This window comes from Cotesia glomerata, linkage group LG7, assembly GCF_020080835.1.
Source record: "Cotesia glomerata isolate CgM1 linkage group LG7, MPM_Cglom_v2.3, whole genome shotgun sequence".
NCBI lineage: Eukaryota > Metazoa > Arthropoda > Insecta > Hymenoptera > Braconidae > Cotesia > Cotesia glomerata.
Genome location: NC_058164.1, coordinates 25,490,558 through 25,511,149, shown reverse-complemented (window position 1 = coordinate 25,511,149; position 20,592 = coordinate 25,490,558). Strand labels below are relative to the sequence as shown.

General features: G+C 27.4%; 2 long non-coding RNA genes across 2 annotated transcripts; one reads left to right on the top strand and one right to left on the bottom strand.

Annotated features, from left to right (window-relative positions):
- Nucleotides 1-10: 10 nt before the first annotated feature.
- Nucleotides 11-19,176, bottom strand: LOC123269417. Its single transcript, XR_006510405.1, has 4 exons — nt 18,275-19,176; nt 15,579-15,616; nt 7,857-7,932; nt 11-74 (listed from the first exon to the last, which is right to left on the bottom strand). It is a non-coding gene; the product is annotated as an uncharacterized LOC123269417 (long non-coding RNA).
- Nucleotides 4,094-17,223, top strand: LOC123269418. The gene is made up of 3 exons (XR_006510406.1): nt 4,094-4,104; nt 9,232-9,242; nt 16,989-17,223. It is a non-coding gene; the product is annotated as an uncharacterized LOC123269418 (long non-coding RNA).
- Nucleotides 19,177-20,592: the final 1,416 nt, after the last annotated feature.

Below are 20,592 nucleotides of genomic sequence, written 5' to 3'. Positions count from 1 at the left end.
ACGATTTACTCGATCTCGCTTAAGCAACATTCTCCGGATCCTGACAGCAGTTTCAAAGTATACTGCAACAGTCGCTGAAATGCAAACAGTACAATTAAAGCAACGCAGTGGATGAAGAATGAACTTCTCACATGAATCTCTTGTGTCTTCCCCACGCGAAGGTAGAATTTGGTGATTAGTGCTGCTAAGGAACAGAGTCAGTTAAATATTGTCATTGCCGATGAACAATTATGGGAAAGTTGTGAACTTGACTGAGGATATGTTTGTAGAAAATATTAAGCTAGTTATTGCTGGCTAGTTATAGGTAAGGATATACTTTTAATGGTAAGGATTTGATAACGGTTTGTTTGATTTAAACCCACCTGTTGGATTATATCCTTCAACTGTGGCTAATTATGCTACGCGAAATGGGCAAGAGGTATTCTAGCTTTGACGCCATTGCATTCCCCTGTGGAAGTTTATAATCATAATCCTACTGGCTTCCTGGTAAGCTTGTGGTGTTTATAATATATATACTATACTGCAAAAGAATTAATGCCTGGTAGAGGGACACTTAAAACGGGCAACCAACCTGACTAAGTTTGGCCATGGATAGATGGTTGTAACGCTGGTACCACAAGAGAACCAAGCCGTGTTAGTTATAGAGGAATAGTACTTTACGCTGAAGATATAAGAACGCGTGACGCTAACGCCATCGTCCTTATGAGTTCAACGAACTCTCCGGAGATGACATCAGTGCCTAAATCCCGCTTCCTTGTGTGTACCAATGCGTTTTTTAGCGCTTGACATCAACTGCTTTTTATCTTTAATCTCGACTGCGCATTTACTAAAGGAGGATTCATAAGAAAATGATTAATGATTACATATTTTTAGGGTCGAAAATTGTGTTGTTATTTTTAGAAATGATTTTTTAGGTTAAATATAATCTCTGTAGGAAATTTGATTTGTATCTCTTGTGTTTTTTCGTATCTTCGATACTTTTTAAGTTAGAGCTCAAAAACAATAACTGAAACAATTTTTTCGGGTAACCAATAACCTGTTAAATACTCAATAAAAAAAATTAAAACACAGTAAAAGTTTCCTGGGATTAATTAAATAATTAGGTAAAATTGTAGCCTTTTTACATGAAATAGAGATTCCACCAGCCGGTGGGAGTTAGGCTAAGAATTTAATGCAATTAATCTGATTTTACAAAAAAATTTTATTTTCATTGAATTTGATTGAAAAGAATAATAAGCTTTCGATTAAAACAATAAAAAAAAGCAGCTTTCCGGAATGCCGATGGAGATATTTTTAGATTTTTATAAAAAATCACTCAAGGAACTTGCGTTGTTTTGAAAAGTCTTGTATTTGACTCTGGCAACATCGCTTCGCGCAAAGTTACCTCATGCGCATAAGTGAATCGCGGTTTTTTAAATGCTGTAGAAAGATCTTAGTCATTTTAGTTAGACAGTAAACATAAATGAAATCAAGAAGCGGTTAGGGACACTCTTTGGTGTTGTCAAGTGTATACCGGTAATCTCAGAGTGCTATATTTTTTATTAGTCCAATTAAATGTTAATAATTATTTAATGAGTATACCATATCGGAAATTTATCATTCTCAACAAATGTTATTAATTAATTTAAAAATTAATTTTAAGATAAACTAAAAGTATTTCTACGTATTATTTTTTACAGACATTCTTTATAATTAGCAGGGTACTTAGATCTCCTTTAAAGTTTGAAATTCCCGCCAAAATTCAAAAGTTTTTGAATATCCCAAGCGGTTTAATATCTTCAATGGCGGCTTGAAGCCCTAACTAGCTGATTTCTCTCTCCACCAGTTTTGAGAATTTTCCATCGATTATAATTAACTGGTACGGATTTAAACGATTAATATTTTGGCAGGTTTATACAATTAAGTAGTATTAATCTCAATAAAAAAAGTTATTTCTACGTATTATTTTTTTTATAGACATCTCATTACACCAGGGTACTTTGATCTCCTTGGCAATGATTTCTGGGATTAAATATCAGAATTATAAAAAATTTATAAAGCTTAGTAATAATTTTAATTTATTTTGATTTTCAATCCTTTCAAATGCCAGATTAGGATAATTTCTTTGCTACTTTTGACATAAATTCAGTTTTAGAAAAAAAAATTCTGTACTCCATGAAATTTTAAATCCACTGATGCATAATTCTTACCAATAAAACAAAACCGGAAAGAAGTAGGAGAACCATGCATTTTTAGTAGCTAGTGAATGGAAATGAGTAAGCTATCAATGTTAGAGATTGGATAATGTTGTGTTGTACTTAAAAATGCTGGATAGCACTTTTGAGAATCCATTGACTTCTAGTAACGTGCTGACGAGCGGTCGAATAATAAAACAAAAACAGCAACAAATAACTGATAGTTCCCATAAAACATGCATCCGCAGGACATGAGTCTGGACGTGACCAATAGGCCCATTTCCCTGCAATTTTCATTGCGGGGTTTTATATCTGGTTAATCAATGTTTCTCTTATCCTAGATAAGATATCCTGGACAAGAAGAAACTTATTCCGACAAACCGTTCTTGCATTTCCGTTACATTCTCTTTATCCGCTTCGGCTGTAGATCGTGGATAGTCTCCTAGGATAACAATTGGCCAATCATTCTCCGATCCATAACTCGTTCTTGGCAACATACCATAACAACGAACGTGGAACAGATATTGTTTTTGCTCGGTTTTTGCTTACAACAATTATTTTTCTAAACGGTCTTTCTATCACTTAATTATCCTTCAAGGATGTAAGCTTATATTATTAAGACAATAATGAAAAATTTTGTGGCTTCAGTGTGTTTAAGTGATAAAATGGGTTTTTATAGTTAAATTTAACCTAATAGTCAATTTATAGATGATAAAGTATTTAGGGTTGCATTTAAAGAAGTTTCCCCATCTTTAGATACATAATCAATAGAAACTGACCCTTGTATCTGTCGGCGAACTATTGATATTTTGTAGAGAGGAAGTCTTCATCCCGATGATGAACATTTATCAAAGATCTTTCATTTAGAATCACCCCACATGTATTTTTTGATATATTTATCATACATATAATACAATGTTATGGTGTAATACATATAAACATATAAAAATATATGAAAAATTGATGTGGGTACTCAAACGAAAGGTTTCTAATGAGTGGTAACATCGGGATGAGCTCACTATCTTTAAAACTTCAATCATTTAAGAAAATACAGTGCAACTTAATCAATATATAAGATACATAATTAACAGAAATAATCTTGTATCTTGAGAACTATCGATTTATTTTAAAGATATAAGCTCATGTGCCTCCTAAGAAGTTACACTTCATCGTAAACTCTCATTTGAAAATCCGCATCAATTTGTGCATATATTTGGCCTTATGTATACATATATGCATATATATAGCAGCATATATATATATATATATGTATATATATATATATGCTAAGCTATGTTACTATACAAATATATGAAAGGCAATTTGATGTGGGTACTCAAATAACAGCTCTTGATAGAGTAGCAGCATTAGACAGATGAGCTATATTTTTAAAAAACGTCACTAAAATTAAAAGTTCAGTGCACAATTTAACAATATATAAGATATATAATTAAGAAATTGATCCTTTGTATCTTGTGAACGGTTGATTATTTTTTAAGATATAAGCTCATTCGATGTTATACTCATCAAACCTTTCATTTAGTACCAATATCAATTTTTTATATTTTATATATATCTATTTGTATATAATATCTATTTATATATTATATACTATATATATTATATATATGTATATATGAAAAATATATGAAAAAGATATTGATGTGGGTACTCAAATGAAAGTTCTTGATGAAGTGTAACATCGGGATGAGCTCATATCTTTTAAAATCTTCAATATTTAAGAAAATACAGTTCAATTCAACAATATATAAGATACATAACTCAGAAATGACCTAAGTATTTTGTAGAACTATGGATTTTTTTTTAAGATATAAGTTTCATTCTGATGATATACTGAGCCAGGCCTTTCATTTGAGTACCCACATCAATTTTTTCATATATTTATATATATTATATATTTTATATATATGTGATATATGAAAAATATATCAAAATGGCATGTAGGTACTCAAATGAAAGCTCTTGATGAGTGTAACATTAGTATGAGCTTATATCTTTAAAAACTTCAATATTTAAGAAAGTACAATGCAATTTAACAATATATGATACATAATTAAGAAATAATCATAGAGAGATTAACATTTTATGAAGATATGTCATTCATATTTTATCAATATCATTTTAGTATATGCATAAATATTATATATATGTATATGAAAATATATGAAAAATTGATGTGGGTACTCAAATAAAAGCTCTTGATAAGTATAACATAGTGATGAGCTTATATCTTTAAAAATGTCAATAGTTAAAAAGTACAGTGCAATTTAATAAAATTCATTATTTAATAAAGAAAAAATTTTATTTATTTATAGTTCACTAGTCACAGCAGTCACATAGTGACTGCAAAGTAGTTAGTTTAATTTAATTCTCAATCTTTTGAGGCTCAGAATTAAGAATTGAGATATGAGTGTCAGCGTCGTACGCTAGATTAGAGCAATCCTATCTAATAACAGTTATTATCTCTAAACTGAGGTAAGTGCAGACATTTTATAGTAAAAGTAGGTAATAACGATAATTTTGTTATAAAACAGTGTTTATTTTAATTTTTATAGGCCTTGAGACGCTGTTACACTTCTGCTGATCTCCACTCCCTTTCAAGCCTTTGTTTTCAGGCATTATCTTTTCACCCTTTTACTTCCATTGGTTTTAATTCAAGGTTACTGCTTTTCAACAAAATTACGTTTTATGGGACGACTGTAAAGGTTTTTTTTAATTTAAGTCATTTGAATCACAAATTACGAACGAAAGAGCATTCATGGCGAACAAAGGAATCAACTATTCTTCCATGGGAAACTAAGGTCCATTAATCTTTGATTTTTACAAATCTAATTGAAATAAAGTGTTTTGAGAATAAAGTTACGTTCTTTTGAGATAACTTTTGAAAAAAAAAATTATTTTTAAGAGTTTTTGGAATTTTTTGACAAAATTAACTAGTAAGTAAATTTTTGAGCTTCTCTAACCTTAAATATTGTGAAAATTTTCAAGGGTTACCTTTAAAATTAACAAAACAAAATATTTTGGTTTGGAAATAATATTCCAGCCTTTAAAATTTTTGAGAATTTTTGATTCATAAGTTTCAAATAATAGAGTAAAGTTTAATTATTTTTCAATAAATATTTCGGACTATAACAAAATTTTGAAAAAAATAAAAAGTATTTTGAATCAATAAAATTATTTTGTTGTTGAAAATTTTGATTAAAAAATTTTAAATATATGAGTAAAATTTATTTGTCAATAGTTCGAGATATTTGTTAAATTGCACACATTATTGCACACATTAAGAGCTTTCATTTGAATACCCACATGTATTTTTGATATATTTATCATATATACATATATATAATATATATAAATATATAAAATATATGAAAAATTGATGTGGGTACTCAAACGAAAGGTTTCAATGAGTGTAACATCGGGATGAGCTTATATTCTCTCAAAAACACATCAATATTCCAAAGAAAAGTACGAAACAGAGTACTTAACAATATCCATGATACAATACTAAGAAATGACCCAGGCCTGTAACTCATTGACAGCTTTTAGAGATACAGGCTCATTCCTGACATTACTCTCATCAAGACCTTTCATTTGAGTAGCTCACATCAATTTCACTATATATATATATATATAGCATGTTGCTATAGCAGCAGTTATATATAAGTATATATATATATATATAGCAGCAGCGTATACAGGTCGTAGTGAGTGTCGCAAAAAAACCATTATTTTTTTTTTTTGTCTCGAGTGAAAAAAATGTTAGTTTTGATGCTCTTTAAGAGCCTTCTCTCCAAAAAGGCAACTTAAAAAATTTCTTTTAAGATGTCACTCCAAATTTTTTAAAATGCAAAAATCAGAATTTTTTTCAGAATTTTGCCTGGCGTTACAGGGATAACCTTATAGACAAAAAAGACCAGGTTGTGAAAGTCCAGTTCGTACTTGAATTTTGAGAAAAGTCGCTCATAATTTTTTTCAATTTATTAGTGCATTAGTTTAGATTTTTTCATGAGCGACCTTTGTACTATTCAGGAACTAAAAATTCCATGCATTTTTTTTATTTAGTACAGAATAATCGATAAAAACTATATCACGAGATGAACTTAAAATGAAGCACAACATAGAGAAAATATAATTTTTTTTTAATATAATAACCTTATTTAATCAACTGCCAGGCGTGGAAAGTTCCTGAATCCCAAAGCTGGTCTTAGAAACCAGCTTGGTTGAGATTTGAACCTGCCATGCGTAGGTTTAGATTTTTTAAAGTTAAGATTTTTTTCAAACCAAAAGACCCCAACGTACCAACTCCCACCACTTAACATGTCGGCGATATGACCAACTAAAAGAAAAAAAAAAAAATTATGAGCTGACCTTCTAAAATTTAGAATTTTGAACTGAAACTTTTCAGAAAACTTATTTTTTTTGGTCTAATATAAATTATACCACGTAAACCAGAAAAAAATTAAATTAAAAAAATTCGATTTTTGAAATTTAAAAATTTGGAGCGACCTCTTAAAAATTTTTTCTCGAGCTGTCCTTTGGTGAGGGCTCTTAAAACATCATCAAACTAACATTTTTTCACCGAGACTCAAAAAAAAAAAATAGTCGGTTTTTTGAAAGCCACCCTTAATATATATGTGGTTATATGAAAATATGTATAAAATGTGCATGTGGGTACTCAAATGAAAAGCTTTTTGATGAGTGTAACATCAGGATAGAGCTTATAATTCTTTAAAAATGTCTAATAGTTCACCAAAAACAAGGGGAGTAATTTCTTTAATTATGTATCTAAAAATAGAGCATTTTTAATTTAAAATAATTTTTTTGAATTAAGTTAAATTCGTCAATTAAAAAATTTAGAGAATTTAACTTTCCCTAGTAAAAATAAAAGCGATTCCAAAAATTCTCTTCAAGTTGCAATAAAAACAATTGAGAAATAAGTAATAGCAGTGCGTGTAAATAAAATTACGCCACTTTTAAGAATAAAACAAACTTAAGTTAGTAGTTAGTTAAATTTGCATTGTATATTCAAATCTCCTTATCACAAATGTTTGACCAAGTCATTGTATTAGAGTTAGAGAGTACAAAGTGAAATCCTCCTTGGCACACTCTAGACAAACTCAACAAAACCGTGCAGTCTTTCCCTTTAACACTCGAGAGCAATAAGAGATGAGTAAACAAAGCCGAACCGGGAAAGTATCCTCTTTTTTCTCCCGCGCTTCTTTTGTCTCCTTCTTCTTATCTGACCATTTTGTTTTCAGTAATATATATAAACACAAATTTTTTTTCGCCATCTTGTCTGCCGCTCGTTACGCTCCTCGAGTACCTTTCTTGCGGGCGCCTATGATGTTACTTGGATACTTTCCCTCTCTTTTCCACACATGTCGGCAAATGTAAAACATTTTCTTAATATTATAGAAATACATCACATAACTTTCTATCTCTATCTTCTCTAGTTTAAAGGAAGAATCTAGGTCGCACGACTGCGCTCACCTTCGGAGCTCGGCAATGTCTGACAGAAGGTCATCAAGACAAATTCATTAAAAGCTTTAAACTAGTAATAATAAGTGTCGGTAATTAATCATCTTTATATACTCACTTAACTATTAATAACTTGTTACGCGGACGGTAGTTTTATTCTAGTTACTTTTAATTACTTACATGTTGATAAGCTTGAATATCCAGGTGGGATTTGAGCTCCCAGCACGCTTTTTTCTCCGAATATTATCGTTAAAATCTGAAAAAAAAATTTATCTTATTAGAAAAAACTATATTTTAATCATTAAAAATTTTAAACTTCAAATTTTGGGTTAAATATAAAAAATATGGAAAATTTATGAGACTTATTTTGTAGGAAATTTTAATCTCTACAAAAGATGTATCTTGGGTTTTTTTCATATTTTTAATATTTTTGAAGTTAAACCTCAAAAAATATAATTATAAAAATTGTTTAGGGTTACTGGGTGGCAATAACCTGATGCAAATTTAAAAATGATTTTTTGGTGTAAAAATTCGAGTAAAAATGATGAAATGTTTATTGTCGACAATTTAATTAATCAACATTTTTATAAATTCATCTTATTAATATTTAACCGTTGCCATAGTAACCGTTGCTATGGTAAATGTTGTCATAGTAACCGTTGCTATGGTAACCTTTGCTATGGTAATCGTTACCAAAGCAATGGTTACTATGACAACGGCTACTATAGTAACCGTTGCTATGGTAACCATTGTAATAGTAACCGTTGCTACGGTAATCGTTGCTATGGTAAAATAGTTACCATAGCAACAATTTCTATAATAATGGCTACCATAAAAACCGTTGCTATAATAATAATTGTCATAGTAACCGTTGCTATGGTAACCGTTGCCATAATAACCATTGCTATGGTAACATAGTTACCATAGCAACGATTACTACAACATAGTTACTGTAACATATACATAGTTACCATAGCAACGGTTACTACGACAATGGCTACCATAGTAACCGTTGCTGTGATAACTGTTGTCATAGTAACCGTTGCTATGGTAACCGTTGCCATTATAACCATTGCTATGGTAACATAGTAACCATTGCTATGGTGACATAGTTACCATAGCAACGATTACTATAACATAGTTACTATAACGGTTACTGTAACGTAGTTACCATAGCAACGGTTACTATGACAATGGCTACTATAGTAACCGTTGCTATGATAACTATTATCACAGTAACCGTTGCCATAGTAACTGTTGCTATGGTAACCGTTGCCATATTAACCATTGAAATGGTAACATAGTCACCATAGCAACGATTACTATAACAATGGCTTAGCCATTGTCATAGTAACCGTCTCTATGGTAACCATACCAATTGTTACTATGGCAACGGTTACTATGACAATGACTACCATAGTAACCGTTGTCATAGCAACCGTTGCTATGGTAACCGTTGCCATAGCAACCGTTGCCATAGTAACCATTGCTATGGTAACATAGTAACCATTGCTATGGTAACATAGTTACCATAGCAACGATTACTATAACATAGTTACTATAATGGTTACTGTAACATAGTTACCATAGCAACGGTTACTATGACAATGGCTACTATAGTAACCGTTGCTATGATAACTATTGTCACAGTAACCGTTGCCATAGTAACTGTTGCTATGGTAACCATTGCCATAGTAACCATTGAAATGGTAACATAGTTACCATAGCAACGATTACTATAACAATGGCTTAGCCATTGTCATAGTAACCGTTGTTATGATAACCGTTATCATAGTAACCATTGCAATGGTAACTATTGCCAAAGTGGTCACCATAGCAACGGAAAGCGACAACAATGAAAATGTCACATCAACTTTTAAAAAAGGATACCTTTTTTGTTGAGTATCAAAATTGCTTTAAAAAAGGCCTGATATAAAATTTTTATATTATATTTTTGATAATTAATCCACAAAATTAAATTTATAAAAAAAAACTAGTACCAAGGAACAAATTGAAAAACTTAAAATTGACATTTAATTTATATTCCGATTTAAGATTAAAGAGAAAGTCTATAAAAATGTCAAAATTGATTGGTAAATTATCGGATAAAATCATGATCATGATTTCAATTCAAAGTGACAAATACGTTTAGTTCTAGGAATAAAATCCTCGAATATGTTTTACAATTCCGATGATGTTTCTAAGGATGAATTAAAATGTATAATGTATATTTACGATATATTCCTCATCACGACATAACAATACGACATATATATGTATACAATATATTATTCATGTGTGTAGGAGATTCAAGGACATCCACTAGCAGCAAACCCACACTTAAAAACTATCTCTTTCCTCTTATATGTCCTTTTATAAACTTTTAGCTCTGCTGTGCTATTATTATTTTTTTTTTCCTTTCATTTTTTATTTAGCCACCAAAATAACTAGCTTTATTTATAATTATCGCTATAAATAAGGACATTCGAAAGCTAGAGACTAAATTAATCGATCCTGCGAAAATAGAAATTAATATTTTCACGGTTTGCTACCTTAACCACGCACGCATAGTTTTTATCCGTATTATTGCGAGAAAAACTCTGAGTATTCATATGGAAAGTCTTTTATTATATATTTTATATTAAAATATAAAGATTAGGAGGAGAAAAGTGTCGAGATGTGAGAAACTGATTCGTTAACAATCGGAGAAAGTTTATGTCAAATGTTTATTGTTGATAATTGCGATGAAAGTGAACTTTGTTGTTCTTCATGCCTAAAAATATAAATTCTTACTTTTTGTCGCATTAAATCGTGCATGATCATTATAATGCACATAATTTATATAAATAAAACACTATTAGAAAGAAAAATATCCCTGAACTTGTGAAAAAAATTTTTTTTTACATAAAAAACTGGATTTTTTCAAATTTTTTGAGGGACAAGCATGATAACTTTTGAAAAAATTAAAATTTTACTTCAAATTATTTTTTTATCTCTTCATTTACCTTTTTAGAATTTCCGTATTAATAATTGAAGATTAATTATTTTTTGTTTAATTTTAATTAATGTTTTTAGAGCTAAAAGTTAAAAAAATTTTTTTATGCTATAGTAAATATTTAAAAAAAATTTATTTATACAAAATAAAATTAATTTAAGATGAAATAGTTTAAAAATAAGAAATTTTTCTTGATTTAAATTAATTTTATTTTATTCAAGAATTTTTTGTCTTGATTCAAGACAAAAAAATCTTTAAAATCAGTTTTTTAATTCAAAAAAATTTATTTTTTTTAGTTTAAATTTTTAAGCAGTCTTTAATTAGTTCTTTTTTTGTAATTTACGCGTTTTGATAAAAGATGGCGTTAAATTTAAATTAAAAAAATTTTTGGCGGGAAAATTTAAATGCGCTTTAAAATTTAAATTTTAAATAAAATTTATTTATTGTCATTTTATTAAATAAATTTATTTTACGTTTGAAATAAATTAACTAAAAATAAAAAATGCTTTTAAACTTTGTTTAAAAAATTGTTTTTTTTAATTAAAAATTTATTTTTAAAAATTACGTTATATTTAGTGACAAATTTTTGCCGTGGATATGAAAGTCATAGTTTCAACAATCGTGTTTCTTGTCACTTATATATTTTATATACTCATACATATATATATATATATATATATATATATATATATATATATATATATATATATATATATATATATGTGTGTAGAAAGACAAGCTAAGAAACGAGTCTGAGCACCTGAAAGATCCGGGCCCGATATTAATTCTCTCAAAGAAAATAAAATACAATGCAATTGTGGGTGTGGTCTAGATATCTCCCGTCATATTGTACGCTCTATATTACATTTTACATTTACTCTTTTACGGTAACAATTTTATCCGATCCATTATTATAGTTAAACTATATATTCCAGTTAAAAGGCATTTTATTTGGATACTAATGTTGAAATAAGCCGCTGGGAAAATTTTTGAAAATAGGAACCGGAATAGAGTAAAATAATTTGTTTAGTTAAACAGATTTTTTACCGACTCATTTAAAAGTCAAAATGGCTGCCTGTTGCCAAATCTAAGCGCCATATTGGGCGGTGTAAAACCGGTTGGTTTTTTACGGTTTAATCTCTTGAAAAAAATACTCTGAGTCATTCGCTTGACGTTTCAATATACATTCTTTGTATTTAATAAAATTAGTAGCAAAATTATGAACTTAAAAATTTACTCTTAATTTTGGGTTAAAAATCAAAAATATCAAAAAGTTATAAAAGAGAGCATTTTTTGTAGCAATTTTGATCCTCTACAAAAAAGGTATCTTATAAATTTTTTATATCTCTGATATTTAATCCAAAAAATCAGTTTTAAATTTGCAACAGGTTAATGCCACCCAGCGGCCCAACACAATTTTTTTAATTACTGTTTTTAAGCATTAACTCAAAAAATATCGAAGATATGAAAAAAACATAAGACACATTTTTTGTAGAGAATTAAATTTTCTTTAAAAAAAGTCTTATAAAGTTTTAATATTTTTAATATCTAACCCAAAATTTGGAGTTTTAAATTCCAAAAAAAAAAAATTAAGATATCTTAGAAATGTTTTTGATCATATCTTTGATATTTAATCTACAATATTTATATAATTAAAACATAGTAAACATTTTTGTAAAACTCAACTTTTTGTTTCAATTTTAAACTCCAAATTTTGGGTCAAACATAAAAAATATCAAAAAATTATAAAAGAGAGCTTTTTTTGTAGCAATTTTGATCCTCTACAAAAAAGGTATCTTATAAATTTTTTATATCTCTGATATTTAATCCAAAAAATCAGTTTTAAATTTGCAACAGGTTATTGCCACCCAGCGGTCCAACACAATTTTTTTAATTATTGTTTTTAAGCATTAACTCAAAAAATATCGAAGATATGAAAAAAACATAAGATACATTTTTTGTAGAGAATTAAATTTCCTTTAAAAAAGTCTTATAAAGTTTTAATATTTTTAATATCTAACCCAAAATTTGGAGTTTTAAATTCCAAAAAAAAAAATTAAGAATTCTTAGAAATGTTTTTGATCATATCTTTGATATTTAATCTACAATATTTATATTATTAAAACATAGTAAACATTTTTGTAAAACTCAACTTTTTGTTTCAATTTTAAACTCCAAATTTTGGGTCAAATATAAAAAATATAAAAAAATTATAAAAGAGAGCTTTTTTGTAGCAATTTTGATGCTCTACAAAAAAGGTATCTTATAAATTTTTCATATCTCTGATATTTAATCCAAAAAATCAGTTTTTAATTTGCAACAGGTTATTGCCACCCAGCGGCCCAACGCAATTTTTATAATTATTGTTTTTAAGCTCTAACTCAAAAAATATCAAAGATATGAAAAAAACATAAGATACACTTTTTGTAGAGAATTAAATTTCCTACAAAAGAAGTCTTACAGAGTTTTTATATTTTTAATATTGAACCCAAAATTTGGAAGTTTAAATTCCAAAAAAAAATTAAGAATTCTTAGAAATGTTTTGGATCATATTTTTGATATTTAATCTACAATATTGATATAATTAAAACATTTAAAAAATTTATGACACTTTTTTTGCAAAAAATTTAAATTACCCCCAAAAAAAATTTTTTATAAATCTTTAAAAATTCAACGAAAAAAATAAAGTTTGATTAAAAAATATATCGAAGAAAAAAAAAATCATTAATAAAAAAAACTTGTTAATTACAATGATAAAAGTGAGTAAACAAAAACTCTAAAAGCCAGTGATCATAAAAACTAACAAAGAAGATACGGTTAATAATAAATATAATAAAACACCTAAATGTAGCGATTACCACAAACGGATTCACACCGCGACACAATTGCGCGTCAGATTGTTCACTAGGCCACAGAATTATAGTTCGAGTTAAAATAAGTAATATTAAATTATTTGGATTACGCAACGAGGTAAATTACAGGGCATTACCTAACTTTGTTAGGCTCTGCAGTCTATTGGGTGCGTTATTATTTTCTCAGACTAGACAAATTACCACACTGTTATACTGTATTACTGATTTTCGGAGCTCATATCAAGTACCTGTTCATCAGTTTTCACTTAATATAATTCTACTAGTCATTATTTTTTGGCCTGTTAATGTATAAGTGTGTACTTGATATTGTAATCAGTCAATTAATATTATAATAGAGAAGAAAAGCCAATTGATCAAAGAATTTTGGGCATTCAACTTTTAAATAACTATTATGTCAACTCAATTGTGTAACCTAACATTCTTTAGGCTTTTATTCTTTAGTCATTCATCTGTGGTAGGATATACGCATACACATTCAATATACGTGGATAGAATTTAATATTTCTACCTGACTTGATTTCCATATCATTATAAATTGTAAGTGTGAATCATTTGAAGAAATCGATAGTGTTAATAAATATTTTTGAGTTTTATAATATTGATTTTTTTTTTTTAATTATAAAGAATCAAAATATTTTTTTATAAAAAATTTTAATAATTATTTTATAAAATTTTTTAATTATTAAGAATCAAAAAAAATTTTTTCTTATTAATTTTTTATAAAAAATTTTAATAATTATTTTTTTATAAAAAATTTTAATAATTATGTTATAAATTTTGTTTATTTATTTATTAAGAATCAAAAAAAAATTCTTTTATTAATTATTAATTTTTTATAAAAAATTTCAATAATTATTTTATAAATTTTTTTTTTTCATTATAAAGAATCAAAAAAAAATTCTTTCTTAATAATTTTTTATAAAAAAATTTTAATAATTATTTTATAAATTTTTTTTTAATTATTTATTAAGAATCAAAAATTCTTTCTTATTAATTTTTATAAATAATTATTAAAAATATTTTTAATTATTAAATTAAAAATTTTTCTTATTAATTTTTTATAAAAAATTTTAATAATTATTTTTTTATAAAAAATTTTAATAATTATTTCTTTATAAAAAATTTTAATAATTATTTTTTATAAAAAATCTTAATAATTATGTTATAAATTTTGTTTATTTATTTATTAAGAATCAAAAAAAAATTTTTTTGTATTAATTATTAATTTTTTTTTTAAATTTCAATAATTATTTTATAAATTATGTTTTTTAATTATAAAGAATCAAAAAAAAATTCTTTCTTATTAATTTCTTATAAAAAATTTTAATAATTTTTTTATAAATTTTTTCCTAATTATTAAGAATCAAAAAAATTTTTTCTTATTAATTTTTTATAAAAAATTTTAATAATTATTTTTTTATAAAAAATTTCAATAATTATTTTATAAATTTTTTTTTTAATTATAAAGAATCAAAAAAAAATTCTTTCTTATTAATTTTTTATAAAAAAATTTTAATAATTATTTTATAAATTTTTTTTTAATTACTAAGAATCAAAAAAATTCTTTCTTATTAACTTTTTATAAATAATTATTTAAAAAAATATTTTTTAATTATTAAGAATTAAAAAAAATTTTTTCTTATTAATTTTTTATAAAAAATTTTAATAATTATTTTATAAATTTTGTTTATTTATTTATTAATAATCTAAAAAAATTTTTTTTTATTAATTATTAATTTTTTATAAAAAATTTCAATAATTATTTTATAAATTTTTTTTTTTTAATTATTAAGAATCAAAAAAATTCTTTCTTAATAATTTTTTTATAAAAAATTTTAATAATTGTTTTATAAATTTTTTTTAGATTTAAAATTGGTTACCTCTTATGAAAAAATACAATTTTTACTAAAAAATATAAAATTTCAAAGCGAAGGATAATTTTTAAAAGAATAATTATTTATTATTATTATTTATAAAAAAATGAGTGTTAGATTGCCGATGTGTTATCGATATTTATATTGAAAGTAGACTTACCGATATATAAAAAAAAATGTAACTCCACTGGTTCATACCTGAAATAAAAGAGAAAGCAGTTAATAATTTAATAATATAATTATTCAATTAATCCCGTCTAAGACCACATATAAATCGGGTTCTCTAATTTGCAAGTTTTTAGAGAATAAATTTTTCAACATAGGCATACATGAATAATAAATAATTACCATTTCGATAGTTAACTATTTTATGTAGATTTACGTAATGAATATTTTCCTTTTAAATTACATACAATAGAGATATTATACCGCTCGGCTTGTCAGAAAATTGTTTTATGCTTTATTATCCACTAATCGATTAGTTTTTTTCTTTTTTATAAGTATAATGTTATGTGGATGTGTGTAATTTGTATTTTATGTGGTGTTGGATGAATTTAATTATCTAGGCTTTGAGAAGAGTTATTAGATTTTAAAAATAGTCAAAAAGTTCCGGGTTCGATTCCAAGTCAATGTCAATTTATCTTTAATATTTTATTGTTTTAATTATTGACAATATTAATTTAAAATAATAATTTTTTTGATACAATAAAACATTTCATTTATTATAATAAAATATACAATATTTTATTCTCAATAATTTTTTTATAATGTATTGTCATTCTAAAAAAAAATTTGGCGCTAATATATACTCTGGTAAGGTTTTTCTGCTAGCGAGAAGGCGTAGCCACCTAGCGGCGAAACCAAGAACTAACTTATAATAAAAAAAAAAGTACCCGCTAATTTTTAAACCAAGCTAAAAAAACAAATTTAAAGACAAAAATTTCTTTAAAAAATATTTGTATTTAATTTACTAATTTTTTTTTTTTGATGAAATTATTTTTTTCTTTTAAATTTCATTTATTATAATAAAATATACAATATTTTATTAGTATTAGTTCTTTTATAATGAATTTCATTCTAAAAAAAATTTTTGCGCTTATATATACTTTGGTAAAATCTTTCTGCTAGCGAGAAGACGTAGCCACCTACCGGTCAAACCAAGAACTAACTTATTTCAAAAAAATACCCGCTAATTTTTAAACCAAGCTAAAAAATCAAATTTAAAGACAAAAAGTTCTTTAAAAAATATTTTTCTTAAATTAACCATTTTTTTTTATCAAATTATTTTTTTACAATTTTAAATTATTACAATAAAATTCACAATATTTTACTTTCAATAATTATTTTTATCATGTATTTGATTCTAAAAAAAAAAAATTTGCGCTTTTATATACTCTGGTAAAATTTTTCTGTTAGCGAGAAGGCGTAGCCACCTAGCGGAAAAACCAAGAACTAACTTAAAATAAAAAAAATACTCGCTAATTTTGTTTATATCAAGCTAAAATAACTAATTTAAAGACACAAAATTCTTAAAAAAAAAAAAATTTGCGCTAATATATACATTGGTAAGATTTTTCTGCTAGCGAGAAGGCGTAGCCACCTAGCGGCAAAACCAAGAACTAACTTAAAATAAAAAAAAAATACTCGCTAATTTTATATAAATCAAGCTAAAATAACTAATTTAAGGACAAAAAATTTTGGGCTAATATATACTCTGGTAAGATTTTTCTGCTAGCGAGAGGGCGTAGCCACCTATCGGCAAAACCAAAAACTACCAATTTAAAAAATACCTACTAATTTTTAAACTAAGCTGAAAAAAAAATTTAGAGACAAAAAATTATTAAAAAAAAAATATTTTTCTGGAATTAATTAAATTTCTTTCTTTAGAATATTGCAAAATTAATTTTTCTATCAAATGTCTGTAAAATTTTTCTATTTCTTTCTTACAAAAAATGTAAGAACATTAATTTTTAGATCTTTAATTTAACCAATTAAAAATTTCCGAATAAAATATCTAAAGCTTGTTTATAATAATCACGAAGAATAAATTTATAAAAATTATCCACACATATAATAACAAACTATAATACTTAACCAGGGAGAAAGTTAATACACACACGCGAGAGCAAACTTTTGCGTTCACTTTTTACGTTCTTAAATACGTGATATAAAACAAAGTACTAACTAAATAAAGTACCAACTCCTAAATCCCTCTAATTACTAAACCAAAACCAAAAATCAATCCAAAATCCCCATCAAAGTTCAAAACCCAGAAAAACCATCCAAAAAAATGTTTCACACCAAGGAATCGGTCCATCAACCGAAAAGGCTCATCATCAGTTACGTAACCGTACTTTTTATAAATAAAGTGGCCATACGATCAACAATCTACCGTGGAAGAGTAATTTGAACGCGCTGAAGCGTTGAAAAAAACTAGTGAATAAAAAAATTACCGTTTATTATTATCACTACCCATATCATTTAATTATAAATAACAGAATAAAGGCAATTATAAATGAAATAACATTTTTTAAATCGATAAAAAAAATTTGTAGACCGAAGCCTTGACGTATTTGGCGACGTATCATTACAGGTATTACGTGTAAAGCCGTATAGTTGTTCGTCGAGAGTAAGAGGAGTACTTCTCGTTAAGGCGAGAAGACGTTCCAAGGCGACGCTTTTTTAAATTTATTTTTAAACATTACCAATCCTTGAGCTTATTTTTTTATTGCATAATATTCTATGTTTTTATGTTAATTTATAAAATTATGCAGCCACCCACATTTGCATTAGATGACCATGGACGACGCCCATTGTTTTTATTTAATAAAAAAATTTTTTTTAAAATAAACTTACCAATTTTTAAAGGTAATTTATCCATTTTTTAAATTAAAAATCCCCGACTAAGTCATTAGTTACGAAAATGGCGATTTTAAGACCGGAGATTTCAACGAGCGACCAAAATGGCGTCGGGCTTAATTTAAATACTTAATAAAAAAAAAATATAAAAGAGTTTTATTTAAATAAAAAATAAATTAATGATAATTCACATCACATTCACTAATTTATAGAATTTTTTGTTTTTAATTTGGACATGGGCCGCCATTTCATGTCACGCATGGCCGGCGGGATAATTTGAATTTTTATTTTTGACCATAACACTCATTAAATAAAAATATCCACTTTTAGATAAACAATTTGTGGAAATAACAATAATAAATAAAAAATACGTGCGTTAAGCCCGACGCGAGACTCGAGACTAACTCTGAGAATTTACCTCTATCACATTTTACCTGGTGTGATGGTGTGAGTGCACACCAACCGGTTGTAAGGAGGTCTTTGTCTGACACAGCTGTAACTATACTGGGAATCGTTTTGTGATGGTTGGGAGTATTGGGAGGGGGGGGGGGTAAAGTATGAGGCAGGTAAAAAATAAAAATAGAGACACATACCTGAGACCCGACGACCTGGAAGGGAGATGGAGGCAGATGGGCGGAAGGACTGTTCTTGAGAGCGAGAGAGATGTTTCCGCTGTTTATTTAACCGTCTAGACCTTGCTGAAAAACCGAGAGGTTTTTTGGATTTCTATATTTGTACCGATTCCGTCATTGGTTGGTTACGTCACGGGTTTTATAATTATAAAGCGAGTGGGAGGGTTATTTCAATTAGAATTGTTGGATGAGTGATTTGATAAGGTTTGGAGATTAGATTAGATTATAGGCAAAGGTGTGCATGGTTTTTCGGCAGAAAATTTGTGGGTTAAAATTTTGCGAGTTAATTTTTTAAAAATTTTTTCGGCGGTTTATTTATTTTTTTATTATTATTGATTAAAAAAATTAGATTAAATTTTGAATTGTTCGCGCTAGGAATTTTGGAGTTATTCCGAAAAAACACTTTTTTTGGTTTTCTTTCGTTCACGATATCTCTCGAATGAATCAACCGATTTTGACCGGACTGGTGGCGATCGACGTGGTTTTTTGAGGTTAAGAGCTGATTAGTTTTTGGAATTGAACCTTTGAGCCGTTTGAAAGTTTTTCCAAAAAAACTACATTTGAAAAAAAATTTTTTTTCAGTTTTTTTAAGATTTCTCAAAATCTATTGATCTGAATCATTCCAAATAGTTTTTAAAATCTAAGTTTTGTCAAGCCCTTTCGAATGGCACCAACCGTGATGAAATCGGTCAAGCCGTTCAAAAGTTATAAGCGGTTCACATACTTTCACACACACACACACACACACACACACACACACACACACACATACATACAGACACTATGACAACCTCGCGGGGATAGTCAGAGAAGCTTCCTATGATCTTTAAACGTCGAGATCTGATGAAAACTCGATTTTTGCAAAACGGGGTGAAAACAATAACTTCCCGATTTTTGAAAATCTTCGATTTTCTTAGCGGGAAGTTAAAAATTAGGAAAACGGTTGACCCTAAAGGCCAGCCCTGCAACTTTCCGCTAATTCCGTTAATACCTGGCCGCTTTTTTGAGCTCTTCGAGCTCAAAAGTACAATCTGTGTGTTGTTTTAAGCTCTCCGAGCTCAAAAAGATACCTTTTCTATGCTTTTGAGCTCTTTGAGCTCAAAAGTCTGATAGAAGTTTCATAGAACACTATTTTTTGAATGTTCATACCGCAATAACTTTTGAATGAATGAACCGATTTTTACGCGGTTGGCGGCATTCTACATAGTTTTTTAAGCCTTATAAATAATTTCTAAGTTTCAATTGTTCAAACTAGAAATTTCGGAGTAACTCTGAAAAAAACACTTTTTTCGGTTTTCTTTCGTTCACGATATCTCTCGAACGAATCAACCGATTTTGACCGGATTGGCGGAGATCGACGTGGTTTTTCAAGGTTGAGAGCTGATTAGTTTTTGGAATCGATCGGTTGAGCCGTTTAAAAGTTATCCCAAAAAAACCACTTCAGAAAAAATTTTTTTTCCTACTTTTTTTTAGATTTCTCCAAATTTCTCAAAATCTATCGGTCCGAATCGGTTCAAATTAACAGGAAATCTAAGTTTGGCGAAGCCCTTTCGAATGGCACCAACCGCGATGAAATCGGTTCAACCGTTCAAAAGTTATAAGAGGTTTACATACTTACACACACACACACACACATACATACAGACATAGTGACACCCTCGCGGGAATAGTCAGGAAAGCTTC